Below are 18006 nucleotides of genomic sequence, written 5' to 3' on the forward strand. Positions count from 1 at the left end.
AATTGTTGTAATTTGTATTTTCTAGAACTGTAAAAATATTTTTGTAAAAAATCGCGCGATTTTTTCAAAAACATTTGCGACTGCGTCGATTTTCGTTTTTAAAAAATATTTGCATATGCTTACAAAAACTTTCTATTTCCTTAAATTGTGAAAATATTTTTGAAAAAATCAATTCAAACAGAATTAGAAAAAATGGAGAGAAGAAGTTTCAATATGTTAAAATTATAAAAAAGTATAACCATCAATTAGTTACATAATACAAAATATTGAATGAATATCTTTAGAAATCTTTAGGGTTTCATTAACATCCCAAATTTAAGTGAATAAATATTTTGGACAGTTTGGTCCTAATTGTATTTTCTGTGTTTGGGGTGATGTTGCATTTGCCAAACGCAACCCAAATTCAAAAATGCATTTTGGCCCCAATGGCATTTATGGGCATAAATGTAATATTTTTTTGGGGCCAAATTTCCTACTTGGGGGCCTTTCTGTATTGGGGCCATTTTTCAAATTGAAAAAACACCCAAAAAATTGGGGTCCGTTTTCATTTCGGTTCGGGGTGTTATTTCATGGGGCCTTATTTCTGTACGCCTTATAGTATATATATGAGCGCGAATTCCCGGGATTGAAAAAAATTTCCGGGAAAAGAAAAACCTTATTTAGGAGGGATCTTTTAATACCATTAAGAATAATTTACGTGGAAACTGTGTTGGTATCAATGTAGAAAAGTAGGTAAAAATGGATTGGAACCAGCAAGTTATTTATGTTCCCTTCCGATTTCTGGCTTAACCTTTAATTTTATAGACCTATGCCAATAGAAATACTCAAAGAATACTCCAAGGGCAATATGATACTACATACATTTTCTCATAAAAATAATAAATGTGAATATAATCCGCTATAACTTTTACGCGCATCCGCCAATTTTGTGAACGAACGGATTTAAAATTAAACATGTTTTTCTTAAGTTCTATACCAAAAATCGTAGATGTGCTCGGAAAAAATTTGTAAATATTTCCTAATGGAATTGCAAGAGAAATTTGGTTTTTACCATATACAATTTTCTTCTATGGATTCCAACAATGCCGAATTAGTACATTTTTTAACTTTTGTATCACAGTTTAATTTTTCAGAATTTTTTTAGGTTCTTAGGTTTAGGTTCGCCTATGATCTAACTTATACAATACCAATGTTTTCCTACAAAATTTCATTCATTCATTACAAGTTATTTAAGAATCAATTAAACCCTTAAAGAAAATATTAATCTCCGTTGAATGTTTAAAAAGTTGTTAAATATGTTTGTATGTCTGTCGCAAAATTAATGAATAATAAATAATATTCTCTCACTCAGCTTTAAATAATACTTCTTTTTTTTGTTTAACAATAATAAATAATTACTCTTTACATTTCCTTGGGATTGTTGGATTAATTAATGAATTTGTGTGTGTTTGTGTGTGGTATTTTACTTCTTCGATGACAGCAATGATGTAAAGAATTTCAGCAAGGATGTTGGAAAAATGTAAATATGTCAATAATAATATTATTAACTTTCGTAAAGTACTATCGTTTAAAATATCAAAGAGAATGTAGGTTGTAATCGGAAATTATTATTTTTATAAAGGACTTGAAGAGTTTCAGTATACAAAAATAACATTTCTTATATCCACCCCAATGTCCGCTATAACATATTTCTTCAATATCTCATAGTAGGTTTATATTATAATGGGGTAATCATTTATCCCAACAGACTGAAAGAAGATATCTTCAGAAGCAAACAGAAATTGTTATTGGCTCTTTGATGTTGTTCCAACAGAAAAAGTACCTGTGACACACACAATCACGCCTTCACATAACAACCATTGCAGAAAGTGCTGTGCAGTTACTTTGCAAAAGACTTTCATTTAAACAGAAAGAAGATGCTGTGATGTGTGATGGTGTTACTCACGTTTTTATTGCATCTCAGGGTGCGGAGTAAAATCAACATCTTCATCATCAATCTGCAGTGTGTGTAAGATAGCGTGTTTGGGTGTGACTGAATGATTGACTGACAAAGTCATGGCAAACAGACGTGTAGGCCCCATAGAGCCACGCATATACGAACAGAGCTGGTACTGCTTAAACATCGTCTACAAAGAAATCGACATGGACATACCTCTGCCCTTCAGAGAAGAGGATAGAGAGGCAGAGTTAAAATATCAATTTAGCCACACAGTGGCAATCAAAACTATGGCCACAACATAATAAACCGAGCAAAATAAATTGGAAGTAGTGCAATGTGGACTAGTTCTGTCACGGCATATTTTGATGCAGTTCAAACGGAGTCGTGATAAAGGCACTCCAGTCCTCACATTTTAACTGGATTTGGATGCAATCCAAAGAATCACATCCACTTGTCACATTTTAACAACATCCGGATGCAGTTCAGCGGAATCGTGAAAAAGGCACTCCAATTCCTCACAATTTACCAGCATCCGGATGCAGTTCAAACGGAGTCGTGATAAAGGCACTCCGTTCGCTACATTTTATTAGCAGTTGTTAGAGATTAATTTGTGAACATTTTTGCGGTAACTCAAGAGAAGAAAATTTCCGAATGGAGTGCTGTTGGAGTACATGTCGAAATCTTAACTGGTGATGGGAAGACAACCCATTTAGCAAATGAAGCAAAAACAGCTCAGCTTGGAACAAATGGAGAGCGGAGGAAACACGCATGTTTGCGATTGAATTCAATGGAGAATTTTCATAATTTGTGTTAATGTAATAAAGTTCTTAATATTTTTGTTTTACACAAATAATAAACGCATTTTTTTTTTGTTCTGGGATATTTTGTAAAGACTTGCACAATTTCCGCAGAATGCCTGTATCAAAACACGTGCTTTGGATTGCCTCCTATTCTACCCCAAAGGGTTAGTTAAAATGCTATGACAAAGGGTCAGTTAAAATGCAGTGCCAGAGGGTCAGTTTAAATGCAGTGCCAAAGGGTCAGTTAAAATGCAGTGCAATGGAGGGCCTCTTCAGTAGTCACGCTCTTGTAAAAATCATGAGTGAAAATGCATAATTTGATGCACTTCCGGATCACTTGTACATATCATTTAACTGCCTCTTTGGAGGCAAACTTTTTGCTGGGAAAGTTAAACTATAAAAGTGTAAAGAAAAAAGAAAAACTGCAGACTCAGGGAATTATCTATTACAATGAAGAACACAATAAAGCACCAACTATATTTACTGCACACGTGTACCTATGTATGTCAACAATTTCTTATGGCAATATGCTCCAACTTCTTTTCATTCCGTTTAAGTCACTCACAACTTCATTTGAGTGCCATCTTTATTGGCTTCTATTGATTCGTGATATATACTTATGAAACATTGAGATTTTGTGGCATGAAGAAAAAGAATATGAAGCAGCAAAAAGAAGATGAAGCAGCAGGAGGAGTAGTACAATATCGAAGACGAACTGACGACATTGATTTGGTAACAATTACTGTGGTATTGAAGTCACCCATACATATGTACAAGGGAGCCGAAAACATCAGGACTGTCATATGATGGCAATTTCAACATCAAGCACATCATCATCAGCAGCAATTGTACTACGGAACACTCCCTTCCGCATAACAACTATCAGCAGTAGGTGAGACAATCAAGCGTTCGATCCCATGTTTAATTTTCTATTTGTGCAAGAGCCGCATTTTATGGCTGATGGCATCGTCGTATGTAGGTAGCATAGCAATTCCATGAATTGTTAGAAATATTCACCAATGGCACAGAATTGCAAAAGACCACAGATTTATAGCCAGTATTGACTAGGAAGGGATAACAAGGGGAAGTTGGTACAATTTTGTGCTCAGCAGGTATCATGGTAAAACATGATTAGGTGTGATATGGACTAGATAAAGGGATCAGCTTTGGATTTTTTTAAATAATTTAGCTTGTTCGCATCTAACGTCACAGATTTTTTAGTAATGTTTGTAAACCTCCTCCGAGGGCGTGGATTTTTTAAATAATTTTTCTAAACCTCCTCTAAGGGCGTGGATTTTTTAAATAATTTTTCTAAACCTCCCCTAAGGGCGTGTTTTTTGTAAATAATTTTTCTAAACCTCCTCTAAGGGCATGTTTTTTGTAAATAATTTTTGTAAACCTCCTCGGTTTTTTTAATAATTTTTGTAAACCTCCTCTAAGGATGTCGGTTTTTTAATAATTTTTGTAAACCTCCTCTAAGGCCGTAAATCTAATATATAAAAGGCAATGTGTGTATGTTAGTATATTTGTTTGTTTGTATGTTCCGAATAGACTCAAAAACGACTGAATAGATTTTCTTGAAAATTTCAGATAATGTACTGGGAACACCTGTGGTGAAAATAGGCTGTATATTTTTTTGAATGGTCGTCGCGGAAGTGAAATATCGCGGTCATCCCAAATTATTCAAAAATGTATTATTTCAGATAATATACCTAATTTTAGTAAGCGTGACTACAAAACCGCTATAACACTGGCTTTAATATGTGGGATAACGCGGTCAACGCCATAGTTTGGAATACAGTAAAATCCCGATAACATGAGATGTCACTATATAGAAATTCCGAAAAATCGATTGGGAAATCTTATGAAATTTTGTATGTGGAGTTTTTAGGTCTGAGAATAGATCGTAATCTATTTATTTAACCCGCTAAGTGTAGTGACCGGTGGTCCTCCCCACAATTTTTTAAGAAAACCGTGAAATTCAAGATACTTTTTAATATATTGTTTACAAATTGTTTGCATTGCTATGGTAATTACTGTCTTGACCCTGAATGGTCGTTGCGGAAGTGAAATATCGCGTTCATCCCAAAATTTTCAAAAATGTATTATTTCAATTAATTAGAACGGTCGTAAGCTGTTTTTTACTGCTAAGAGTAGTGACTGGTGAACGTATTGTTTACACATTGTTTTCCCTGAATGATCGCGGTCATCACAAAGTTTTCAAAAATGTATTATTTCAATTAATATACATAATTTTAGTAAGCGTGACACAAAAATGATATGAATACTAGCTTGAACAAGTGGGATAGCGCGGTCGTGAGCTATTTTAATATGGTAAGTGTAGTGACCGGAGGTTCTCCTTCAATTTTTTTAAAGTCCATGATATTTTTGAACGTATTGTTTAAAGATTGTTTGCAATACTACTGTAATTACCGTCTTGATCCTGAATGGTCTTCGCGAAAGTGAAATATCGCGGTTATCGGGATAGCGCGATCAACTCCACATTTTGGAATACAGTAAAATCCCGATAACTTGAGATGTCACTATCCAGATGTTAAATCCACCAAAAATAGCGAAAATCAGGCGCCGCCCTTCTATGGGAGCTATATCAAAACGAGGACGTATACTGAAAATTCTCTGCAAGACTGTTTACGACTCCCAAAAGTGACTATATCTCCAAACTATCGAAAATCGGGAGGTACAGCTTTATGGGAGCTATATCAAAACGTGAACCTATAACTGTTGCATACCGAGCACAAATAAAAAGGCGTGTCTTTCGGTCGATCCGAATATTTATGCTATCCTCTTTAAATTACATTAAAAGCAAATTTTAGCCATTTCGGTGTGATAATGATGTTAAATCCTCAAAAATAGCGAAAATCAGCCGGTACCGTTCTATGAGAGCTATATCAAATCGTGGACCTATACTGACAATTCTCTGCAGTAATAATTACGACCCCAACCGAGACCAACAATCCAATATATGGCAATGTAAATTGACGTGCACCGATCATTATATGTGGGTCACAAAGTGCTTTAAACTGCCAATTTATGGTGAAGGGTATAATAAAAGAGATATTATATCTTCCATTACATGGAATTTATGTCAAAACATTGATTTATATTATGAAGTTTCTAGAGGGATGCCTAATTATGGCTGTATCAATACTGGATATATAACTAAAGTTTACACGGAGAACCCACACAACGGGCCAGCAACGCGGTCCGAGTCAGCTAGTCTTATATATAAAAGGCAATGTGTGTATGTTAGTATGTTTGTATGTTCCGTATAGACTCAAAAACTGCTTAACCGATTTTCTTGAAAATATCAGAGAATGTACAGGGAACACCGGTGGTGAAAATAGGCTATATATTTTTTTGCATTTCGGAAGGGGCGGGGTACCTCCCCTATACTCTATTTTTTAAAAACGCTATTTTAACAAAATTTACGAAAGTATCGGAGAGAAAATTAATTTGCGAGAGAATGGTTGTTGTGTCTCCGATCCTAGGTACTGATTTAGGGCCTGAAGACCCGACCACGCCCACTTTTTAAATAGCTTATATATTAAAAACTGCTTAACCAATTTTCCTGAAAATTTCAGATAATTTACTGGGAGGACCCGTGGTGAAAATAAGGTATATATTTTGCTAAATTTCGGAGCGGGCGGGGTACCTCCCCCATGCCCTACTTTTTTAAGAACTCTATTTAAAAAAAAAACTGACGAACGTATCGGTGAGAAAATTAATTTGCGAGACAATGGTTGTTGTTTCTCCGACCCTAGGTACTGGTTTGGGGCCCAAAGACCTGACCACGCCCACTTTTTTAAATAGCTTATATATCAAAAACTGCATAACCGATTTTCCTGAAAATTTCAGATAATCTACTGGGAGGACCCGTGGTTAAAATAGGTTATATATTTTGTTCAATTTCGGAGGTGGCGGGGTACCTCCCCCATGCCCTACTTTTTTAAGAACTCTTTTTTAACGAAACTGACGAACGTATTGTGGAGAAAATTAATTTGCGAGGCAATGACGTTTGTGTCTCCCTCCCTATGTACTCATTTGGGGCCTAAGGACCCGACCACGCCCACTTTTATATATCCAAAACTACTTACCCGATTTTCTTGAAAAGTTCATAGAATGGATAGGAAGGACAAGTGGTGAAAATAGGTCAAATATTTGGTTGAATTTCGGAGGGGACTGGGAAACCCCCCATTGCCCTAATTTTCAAAATCTCAATTTTTTAGAAAATTTATTTACGAGGCAACGGTAGTTGAGTCTACGACCCTAATTACCTATTTGGTGCCTAAAGACCCAACCACGGCCACTTTTATAAATATGTTATATATCCAAAACTACCTAACCGATTTTCTTGAAAATTTCAGAGAATGTATAGGGATGACCAGTGATGGAAATAGCTTAAACATTTGGTTGAATTTCGGAGGGGGGTAACTCCCCTAGCCACTATTATTTAAAAACACTATTTTCGAAAAACATACGAACGTATCGGTTAGAGGTTGCGAGGCAACTGTGGTTGAATCTCCGACCCAATATACTTATTTAGGGCTAAAGACCCAAAACTACTAAACCGATGTTCCTGAAAATTTCAGAGAATGTACAGGAATGATCCCAGTTAAAAATTGGCTATATATTTTGTTGAATTTAGGAGGGGGCGGTCCCTATTTTTTAAAAACGCTATTTTTGTAAATTTTTTGAACATATTGATTTGAAAATGAATTTGCAATGGTGGTTGTGTTACCCACCCTAGGTCCTTAGTTGGGACATAAAAGCCGGACCATGAATTTTTACCTCCACAATTTCTGGACCGATTTTGATGTATTTTTCATATGATGTACATATGAAAATAAGCTATATTTTTGTTGAATTTCGGCAGAGCGGGGTTTAAAAATTAATTCGATAGACAATGATGTTAGTGTCTCCGACCTGAGGCACTTATTTGTGTCCTTAAGACCCGACCACGCCCACTTTTTTAAATATAATATATCTCCTAAACTTCCGAATCGATTTCAATGTCTATTTCAGATGATGTAGAGGGATGGCCAATGGTAGAAATAGGCTATATATTTTGTTGAATTTCGGTGGAACGGGTCATCCCCCTTTCTTAAATATGTTACAAATTAATGGAAATACTAGTGGAAATATACATAACGAAGCTTTGGTCTTATTGGAAAGCAAGTGTTTAGATTAGAAGGAACATATAGCTATAGCTCAGGTATATAACATACATTATAAGAAGGTGGAAGGACGAACCGGGTCGGCTAGTTTTTTTATATTATTTAAATATTTAAAAGGCAAAATACTTTTTTGACGTAAAATAATTTGTGTTGTTATAGATTTTTGTCAGTATCTAGAATATCAACAAACCTTTTGGAGAGGTTCTTGCAGATATTGGATCTTAAACTACATACAAATATTCCACTCTTTGTCGTCTAACTTGATGGTTTTTATTAAACATTTTTCAATTTTTTGAAGTGGCAAAATACTTCGTTGACTCACTGTATATCAACTTTTGCATGTGAAGACATGCATTTTTTCATATATGTATTAATAACAATTGTTTCATATGTTTCACAGATCCTGTTGATGAGTTGGTTGTTCTCCACTGTAGGTTTTTTCTACCAAGTGGCGCACGAATATTTAGCATCCTAAGGTGATATTAAAACCTTTAATATGTTTATATTAGATGAAAAAACATTTAAATGCTAGAATTTTAATTTTTAAGGAATTAATAATTTAACAATTTAAAATAATAAAAACAAATTTTGTTCGAATGGTGGTAAATAAATCAGAAATTCATACTTTAGTTCATTAGACTTCCGAATTCGGACCGATATCTGTACGAACGTCGGTTAATAAATCAGAAATTCATACGATAGTTCATCAGAATTCGCGCCGAATTCGGTCAGAATGTCGACAAAAACTTCCGAATTTCGGTCATCATCACCTCAACAATGTGCTGAGAAGCGCAGGGTATTTGGTTATGAAAATGGCTGCGGGGATGTATGGCATCACGGGAATGTGTTGCTTTTCCGTGAGGTAACTATGGGGGCCTGCCAGCTAATGATGCTGATGATGACAATCATGTTGGAGGAGTTAACGCATTTTTGGACGACAAAAGTGTGGGCTACAAATAGGGAAGTAAAAAACTCGTTGTTGTCATTATTTTTTGATCCTCCTTATGAATTGCAAGGTTAATGTGATTGCCCGTTTTGTCACATAAACATGTTTGTTTTTAGGTTACTGAGTATTACACTTAGGTTTTAATGTCAGTTAATCTGCTGGTACTTTGGACAGCATGAGGGATATTTTTTGGATTAGGGAATGGGATAACTGATTCTATACCAGTAAGTGAAATAAAACTATTACAGAAATAGGATCAGTCAAGATTGAACCCAATGAAGACAATAGCTAAGTCAGCTTCCAAGTCAATCACAACTGACATCAGTCAGTCAAGACACCCTATGTTCAGATATTGTCTCTAGTCTGTCAGACTGAAAGTGACTTTTATCGGCTAGCTCCCATTGCTTAGTCACCATTGACAATCATCAGTCACCACTGACAATCGTCGGTCACAAATAGTCTTAAAAAATGTAATTAAAAAGTCCACGTTTCTTGGGCAAATGATCCTTCAAAAGTGATTCTTTGAAAAGTCCAAGTTTCTTGGACAAATTAGCTTTCAAAAATTATTCTTTAAAAATCCACGTTTACTGCTCAAATGTGTGTTGAAAAAGTTATTCTTTAAAAATCCACGTTTACTGATCAAATGTGTGTTGAAAAAATATTCTTTAAAAATCCACGTTTACTGCTTAAATGGGTGTTGAAAAAATATTCTTTAAAAATCCACGTTTACTGCTTAAATGGGTGTTGAACAAATATTCTTTAAAAAATCCACGTTTACTGCTTAAATGGGCGTTGAACAAATATTCTTTAAAAATCCACGTTTACTGCTTAAATGGGCGTTGAACAAATATTCTTTAAAAATCCACGTTTACTGCTTAAATGGGCGTTGAAAAAATATTCTTTAAAAATCCAGGTTTACTGCTTAAATGGGTGTTGAAAAAATATTCTTTAAAAATCCAGGTTTACTGCTTAAATGGGTCTTGAAAAATATTCTTTAAAAAGCCACGTTTACTGCTTAAATGGGTGTTGAAAAAATATTCTTTAAAAATCCAGGTTTACTGCTTAAATGGGTGTTGAAAGAATATTCTTTAAAAATCCAGTTTTACTGCTTAAATGGGTGTTGAAAAAAATATTCTTTAAAAATCCACGTTTACTGCTTAAATGGGTGTTGAAAAAATATTCTTTAAAAATCCACATTTACTGCTTAAATGGGTGTTGAAAAAAATATTCTCTAAAAATCCACGTTTACTGCTCAAATGGGTGTTGAAAAAAATATTCTCTAAAAATCCACGTTTACTGCTCAAATGGGTGTTGAAAAAAATATTCTTTAAAAATCCACGTTTCTTGGTACGATGATCAGTGAAGTTAGTTTACACTGACAAGAGTCAATGCGTTGTCCAGCACTGTCTCTGAGACAGTCAACACTGTGTCTTATACAGTCTCCACTATGTAATTCTGAGATATAATGCTGTGTCTCTGAGAGACTTAGCTCTGAATTTGAGACAGTCAGCATTTTCCTCCAAAATTTAATTCCCTTCAATAGATATATTCCCTATTGTTCCAATACCTGTTTTCAGTTGTATCTAAAGTGGTTACAACATCAAACAAAATACCAGAAAAAATCAATAGGTCGTAGCGATTAGCAAAAAGAACTGCACAATCACATCAATACCCAATTTGGCTTTTTGATTTGTAACACACATAACCAAAAATGAAAATGGTTTAAATAACTGTAAAATAAAATATATTACTGCTACGACAAAAACAAGTTGGAGTACACAGTGAAGTGAAGTGAACGACAAGGAAGCGTGTGTGGAGCTCATGTTAAATGTTGTTGTTGTAATATCAAATATTTTGCAACATTCAGGCCCATGAATCGTTGAACAAAAATGGTTAAGTAAAAACAAAACGAATTTGTCACACTGATCGTCTCTAAGCAAAGAGGCAGCAAGAAAAGTAAACATAAACAGTTGAAGGATGCTTAGATAGATGAAACCTAACGTAGATGTACTTACATACGAATAAATGGACCGACCATAATGAAGATGCATGAGAATCAGGCAACAGACACTTTGAAACAGGCTGGTTGGTGGTAGGCCACAATAAGCGAACGAGTTATTGCTCCATTAACTGGCTCACAATTCTAATAAAGCGGCACCAGCAGCAGTAGTAACCAACAGTAGTTTTACAGCAACCTCAGAATGTTGTCGTCACATCATCAGCAGCTATGTTGTCCTCTTCACCAACCACACAGAACTCGTTACAATTATGAACGATTTCTTTGCTGTTGTACTTTTGTTTTTCCAACTCTTTATCATCGTCGCTGAAACTAACTGACAGACAGACAGTCATGTTTGCATGCTGATGATGACAAGAATAGGCCAGGCCAAAACAAACAACAGAAACTAACCAAACATCCAACTGTTCAGGTTGAAACAGATGTGAGCGATTGTGATGGTCATGTGAATCTTGCTTTCATCACCGCAACAGCAACAGCACAGCTTCAGTATGATGACTGTACTGTGTAGTGTGAGAATGCAAGTGGCCACAAATACAGGCAGCGGCAGGATATTAGTGCATCCGCCACTGTGGCCATGTGGTAATTGCTGTTCTTCTTGTTGCTGAAGCTACAGCAGTCACCAGTCAGTCACTATTGACTATAGTCAGTCACTACTGACTATAGACAGTCACCACTGTCAGTCACTACTGACTATAGTCAGTCACTACTGTCAGTCACTACTGACTATAGTCAGTCACTACTGTCAGTCACTACTGACTATAGTCAGTCACTACTGTCAGTCACTACTGACTATAGTCAGTCACTACTGTCAGTCACTACTGACTATAGTCAGTCACTACTGTCAGTCACTACTGACTATAGTCAGTTACTATTGTCAGTCACTACTGACTATAGTCAGTCACTACTGACTATAGTCAGTCACTACTGTCAGTCACTACTGACTATAGTCAGTCAGTACTGTCAGTCACTACTGTCAGTCACTACTGACTATAGTCAGTCACTACTGTCAGTCACTACTGACTATAGTCCGTCACTACTGTCAGTCACTACTGACTATAGTCAGTCACTACTGTCAGTCACTACTGACTATAGTCAGTCACTACTGTCAGTCACTACTGACTATAGTCAGTCACTACTGTCAGTCACTACTGACTATAGTCAGTCACTACTGTCAGTCACTACTGACTATAGTCAGTCACTACTGACTATTGTCAGTTACCACTGACAACCGTCAGTCCCCACTGACTATAGTTAGTCACCACTGACAACCGTCAGTCACCGCTGACTACCGTCAGTCACTACCGAATCGGGTTTCGATTAAACATACTTGGATTCTAAAATTATTATTCCAATGAAGTACATTTTTAATCATATCTAAGTAGACCTTCGTTAGCCTGAAGGCTGAGGGTATAAAAAGCATAGCTACCTCTAATTAAGTCACTTAAATTCGTAAGTATCTTCCTTAAGAATAAGTACGTATATTTCCTCTATTGTTGTAACGTTTAAAACACTACCTGCTCTTCCACTAACCCTTCTCAAATCCACATTTAATTGATTTCCCAATTAGCATTAACCATTTCTAATGGATGCTGCTGGCCGATACCATTTGTATTTGGTCATTTAAGCCTATCGGCTATAATTGGTGGATTTAGCCAATGGCCAGTGGCACTGCCACACCAACAAGCAAGTCGTCATTTGCTATTATTAATGACATTTGTAATTTTTGGCAACAAAATAATGTTGTGCTTTTAATGGCACATTAACACAATAAATGTTGTATATCTTTGTATGGCCTTAAGCCCAAAAGGGCAAAAGCAGGACATGGGGTGAAAGACAAGAGAGTGCCTTATGTAAACAATGAACTAGTGTAAAGAAGTTACCCAAGCAAGAAAATTGGTTGGTAAATAGGGTAACATGGGGCAGAATCGGCACAGGTGCACCTTCGGCAGCACCGATTTTATTGATGCTACATAAATATCGTCCAAGAGAAATTTGTGACTTTATCAAGTTTCTACAACTTTCCTTTGGCGATCTTTATGCCGCATCAATAAAATCGGCACTTGCGTAGGCGCATCTGTGGCGAATCTGGCCCATGTTTTACAGCTTTCGGGTCATTTTCTCAAGAAGTACTTAGTTGCCACTCAAAAAACTTGCACCATCGTAAAAGGGGCCTTGAGTGTATCCTGTTGCAAGAAAAATCAAAACAATTCGAGAGGAGGTCCTAAACTGAGCATTTCCGAATTTTTTTATACCCTCAGCATTTATGCTAACGAGCCTCATCGAAATAGTGGTATTAGACCCCAAGTATATTTGGACGAAATCCGTTTCAAACAATTTGGAGTTGATTTAGACATGTCCGTCTGGCTGGGTGGAGCGCAAGATAATTCTCGAACGGATATGCCGATTCCTTCCAAAATTTAGCCTTCGTAATATTGTGTCCAAACTTAGTTTAAGTTCGAAGATAACCCATATCGGTCCACTCCTTCAGGTACCTCCCATACAAAAGTTCATAAATGTTCGGAAAAATTGTGGGCATGATAACTGTTGAAGGGAGTGGCCGATTTGGTCCATACTTTACACATCCTTATTTAAATCAGGTTCGAATATGGACTATATTTGTCCACTCAATCCGGCACCTCTCACACAAAATTTCGGATAAGTTCACTTTAAGACCTGCTATCGAATCACTTTGATTTTTTAGAAGCAACTTGCATTCGCTGCCTCAATTACGATGGTAAAAGTTTTTTCAGGGGTAAGTCCATACTTCTTGAGAAAACAGTCCGAAGGGTGTAAAAACCCACTAGGGCACACCCATGGTCTATGTCGGTCCATTCCTTTAAATACCTCCTGGCCAAAACTTTTGAATTTTAATTTTAATCAATATTTTTGTCTGTTCATTAGCCCAAAATAAGTTTTTTGGGAAAAAAGTGTTTCAATTTACACAGGCTGAGGGTATATCTCTGTCGGCAAAGCCGACAGATACATTTTTACTTGTTGTTTGGGAGTTCCCCAAAGGAGTTGACATATATAGTCCATTTTTTAAACGATATGCAAAGTATGGACCAAATCGGTTTCTCCTTCGAGAGCTATCGTGCGCATTATTCTAGCGAAAAGTTTTCAACTTTTGTGGGGGAGGTACCCATAGGTGGAAACCGGTGTGGGCGCTCCATCCAATACACATGGTTCCATAACGGGTTTTTACAGCTTTCGGCCCATTTTCTCAGGAGGTATGGACTTGCCCTGAAAAAAAATTTGTACCGTCGTAATAGGGGCAGCAAATACAAGTTATTACAAAAAAATCAAAACGATTCGAGAGGAGTTTTTAAACTGCACTATTTCGATATTTTGTGTGGGAGGTACCCGAAGGGGTGGATCGATATAGTCCATATTTGAAATTGATCTATTTCTGGGAGAGATATCTCGATGTCCAAAGTAGAACCAAATCGGTTAGTCCCTTCCAGGGTAGTCGCGCGCATAATTTTTGCGAAAAAATTCAACTTTTGTGGGGAAGGTTCCCGAGGGAGTGGACCGATATGGACTATCTTCGAATTTAAACTAAGTTTGAACAAAATATTATGAAAGCCAAATGTTCGGTTAATCCGTTGGAGAGTTATCTTGCGCTCCAGCCAGACAGACGGACGGACATTGATAAATCGACTATATATTGTGTGAGACGGATTTCGTCCAAACATACTTGGGGTCTAAAAACATTACTTCGATAGGGCACATTTTGCCCGAATGAAAAAAAAAAAAATAAAAAATACTATGATATGAAAAAATGTTCTCACAAAATTATTTCCTGTTGCACGAATAAATGACATTTTGCGCATCATTGACTATAAAACCTTTTATTTCATTTAAATATTGAAAAAGGTCCCGCACAAACCAAATTTAATTGATATGATATATGAAATAAAATTATATATGATATAAAATGATATATGTATGTTGTTGGTGTATCAACGCATATATGTTCTTTCGTGTATTATTTCGGTTATCAAGTTCCTCTCTTCCAGACTCAAGTATTCCGCAACCTGGACTGGTTGCGTCCGTAAAGAATGAGGAGCCAGGTGAGTGGGGTTAGCTGGGCTGTTAAATAAATGCAGAGTATCATGTGGTCCCAATCCACATGCTGGGCATATGTTGGGTATCGTGGAGTCAATTCTGGCCCAGGGCGAATTGAAGCGGCCGCATCGTCCGGATCTTAACTGAGCTAAACGAACGTTACACCCAGAATTTTGGGATAGTTAGTGGGCGGAATCAGTGCACCATCGACCAATATGTTCAGTGGGAACCTCATCTCAGCCGTCCATGTGGTGAACAGCGTGGCCGTGGATTTAGCGGCGGATATTTTCATATTACTCAGATGGAAGAACTGTACGATCTTGGGTACAATCATCCGCATACATCACGAATTCTATGACGTCTGGAGGGTGTGGAATTTCAGAAAGGTAGAGGTTAAACAGTTCCGGAGATATCACCCCTCCTTGGGGAACTCCCTGTTTCACTATACGGGTTTTGGACTTCTTGTTTCTGAATTCTACAAACGACAGGCGTCCACACATATAGTTGATTACCCAACGTTTCAAACATGACTGGAGATTAGTTTTCTCTATATCCTCAAACAGCTTGGCATGGTTGACGGTGTCGAAAGCCTTCGATAGGTCAAGAGCCACCATGACTGTTCCGTCACACGGCCTTTTCTGGTTCAGTCCGCGTCTAATTCTGTTGTAGTACTATGCATTTTCCGAAATCCATGTTGATGTTAGGCAACTGGAAAACACCTTCTCATCGTGGGGAGGAGTAGCGCCTCTAGGATATTTGCTACTGGCGACAAGAGTGAAATCGGCCTGTACGATTCACCTCTGCTGGCATCCTTGCCAGACTTCAGTAGCGGGACCACCCTGCCAACTTTCCAGGCATCTGGTACAACATGGGTGGCTAACGATAGGTTGAGAACACTTGTTAAATACTCAACTCCAGGTTCATCCAGCTGCTTAAACATTACCATCGATATTCGGTGCGGGCCCAACGCTTAAGATGATTGCAACATCGCTCATCGTAAATTGTGGTGGTACCTCTTCGGCTGGAAGAGCTCTTCTTATACGGTGTAGCACACTTCTCTTCGCCCTATCACTCTCGGGTTGCTCTATGAACTGCCGGTTAAAATAACATGCGAACCTCTTTGGGTCAGTTACTGTCACGCCGTTGAAAGTAACAGCCGTTATGTCATCCTTCTTTTCGAGAGAGTGATTGCCGTTGCCCACAATTTACTTATTCCTGCACCAATATTGGTCTAGCCACTTTTTCCGCTTATGTTCGCCTACTAGCCTGTTGACTTCAAGAGTAAGTTCTCTAACTCTTGGGTCTTCGGGGTTCATACGACGAAGCTCATCACTTTCATTTGCTTGTCCCGTCGCCTCTGCTGGGAAATTTGGTCTTATTTCGGGTATTCGACCAGCAAGTATGTAGCAAGCGGCTGCTTTAGTGATGATGTTTCGGAAAGTTCCCTCAGGTACCCGAGGATCTGAGGGGGTGGGCAATTGTCTGAAGCTGTGATTGGTAAATTCTCTGAAACCTTTCCAATCAGCTTTCCCATGGTTCAGGAAAGTACGGCGTTCAGAGGTTATAAAGTCGGGTGGTCTGTTTAAGGAGACGATGATAGGGAGGTAGTCCGAACTAAGGAAATGACGGATTGCCAGGTTACGTCATTTATCAAACCTGGTGCCACAATGGTGATATCTGGCGAGCTGTGGCAGTTTCCTCTAATCCTCTTAGGAGTGTCTTCAGTCAAATCGGGGAGCTATCGATTTGCTCTGCCAGCGCTGTACCCCTCTGGTCATTACCTAGGACGGAATGCCAAAGCTCATGATGAGCATTGAAGTCCCCTAGCACCAGACGGTTATCGCCCTCTAAAAGCAAACCATTGGGCATATAACGCCGGGCACAGCTATTCATCAGCGGTATGTACAGATTAAGCAGCTCTATCTCGGCAGTACCACACTTTACTGCTACCCCCATACACTCCATGTATGGGTCACTAGAGCCAAGCTCAAGCGAGATAGGTTTGTACTGGACAGACTGGTGTATTAGAAAGGCAAGTCCTCCTCCTCCGCTTCTTGTGCGATCCTTCCACAAAACGTTGTAACCATCACAACGTAAGCTACAGGTGGCGGCGAGCTTTGTTTCCTGGATCGCGGCGAGCATGATGTTTTTCCGACTCATAAAGTCCATAATTTCAGTGACCTTATTGCGGAGAACGTTGCAATTGAATTGCATGAATGATGCATTTCCGGGCCGTTGAACAACAACATGTGGTGTTAGATGCTGCATTTGTTGTTGTTGTTGGGGAGACTGCGGGGGCGTTTCGTATTCCGACGACGAAGAAAAGTCAGACGACGACGTGGAAGACGCACTGGGTGATGCGCTGACGCAGCAAGCAGCAACATACCTGTCGCTGTAATCCCGGGTGCTACTAAGGCCAGAGCACCCACGAAAATGCACCCATTCCATACATCCATTACATCTCACCATAGTTGACATGTGGTTGATGCGGATCAGGCAAACGGAACAGATACATACTGGCACGAGGTTCATTTCTATCCCGGCACGGACCAGAAGAGCTAGGAGCAGGCATTCCGGGATAAATTAACGCTCCCATGGTGAAAAAAATACACGAACACAAACACATATTGTTGAGGTGACGGCCCCTAGTCGAAGATTCCTCCGAGTCAATCCGGTGCATACAACCGGCCGTCGCGGGATTGTGTATGTTGATTTTTTAGTGAAAAACAAAAGGTTATGCCATTTTGGATATGTCGTGTGACTCCAAAGCTTATTTTGAGTTATATATGCAACTGTTAACAGTGATTTTAAAAGTTTGTCAAAAATGTTTAAGTGACTTTGTGCGTGACCTTTTTTGACGAATCACCTTAATATTTAGGAATTTCTTTGTTAAAACAATATCTTCTTTATTCAAAATGTCGTGGGAATCATTGGCGAGGCGTATTCCGCACCAAACACGATGTTGTAATAAAGTCATGACCTTAATGTGCATATATGATTTCAAGTGAATATCTCGCAATCCCCAACGGACATACGGCCCA

Source organism: Musca autumnalis, unplaced genomic scaffold, assembly GCF_047663935.1.
Source record: "Musca autumnalis isolate F117 unplaced genomic scaffold, ASM4766393v1 scaffold_2, whole genome shotgun sequence".
In the NCBI taxonomy this organism is placed as follows: domain Eukaryota; kingdom Metazoa; phylum Arthropoda; class Insecta; order Diptera; family Muscidae; genus Musca; species Musca autumnalis.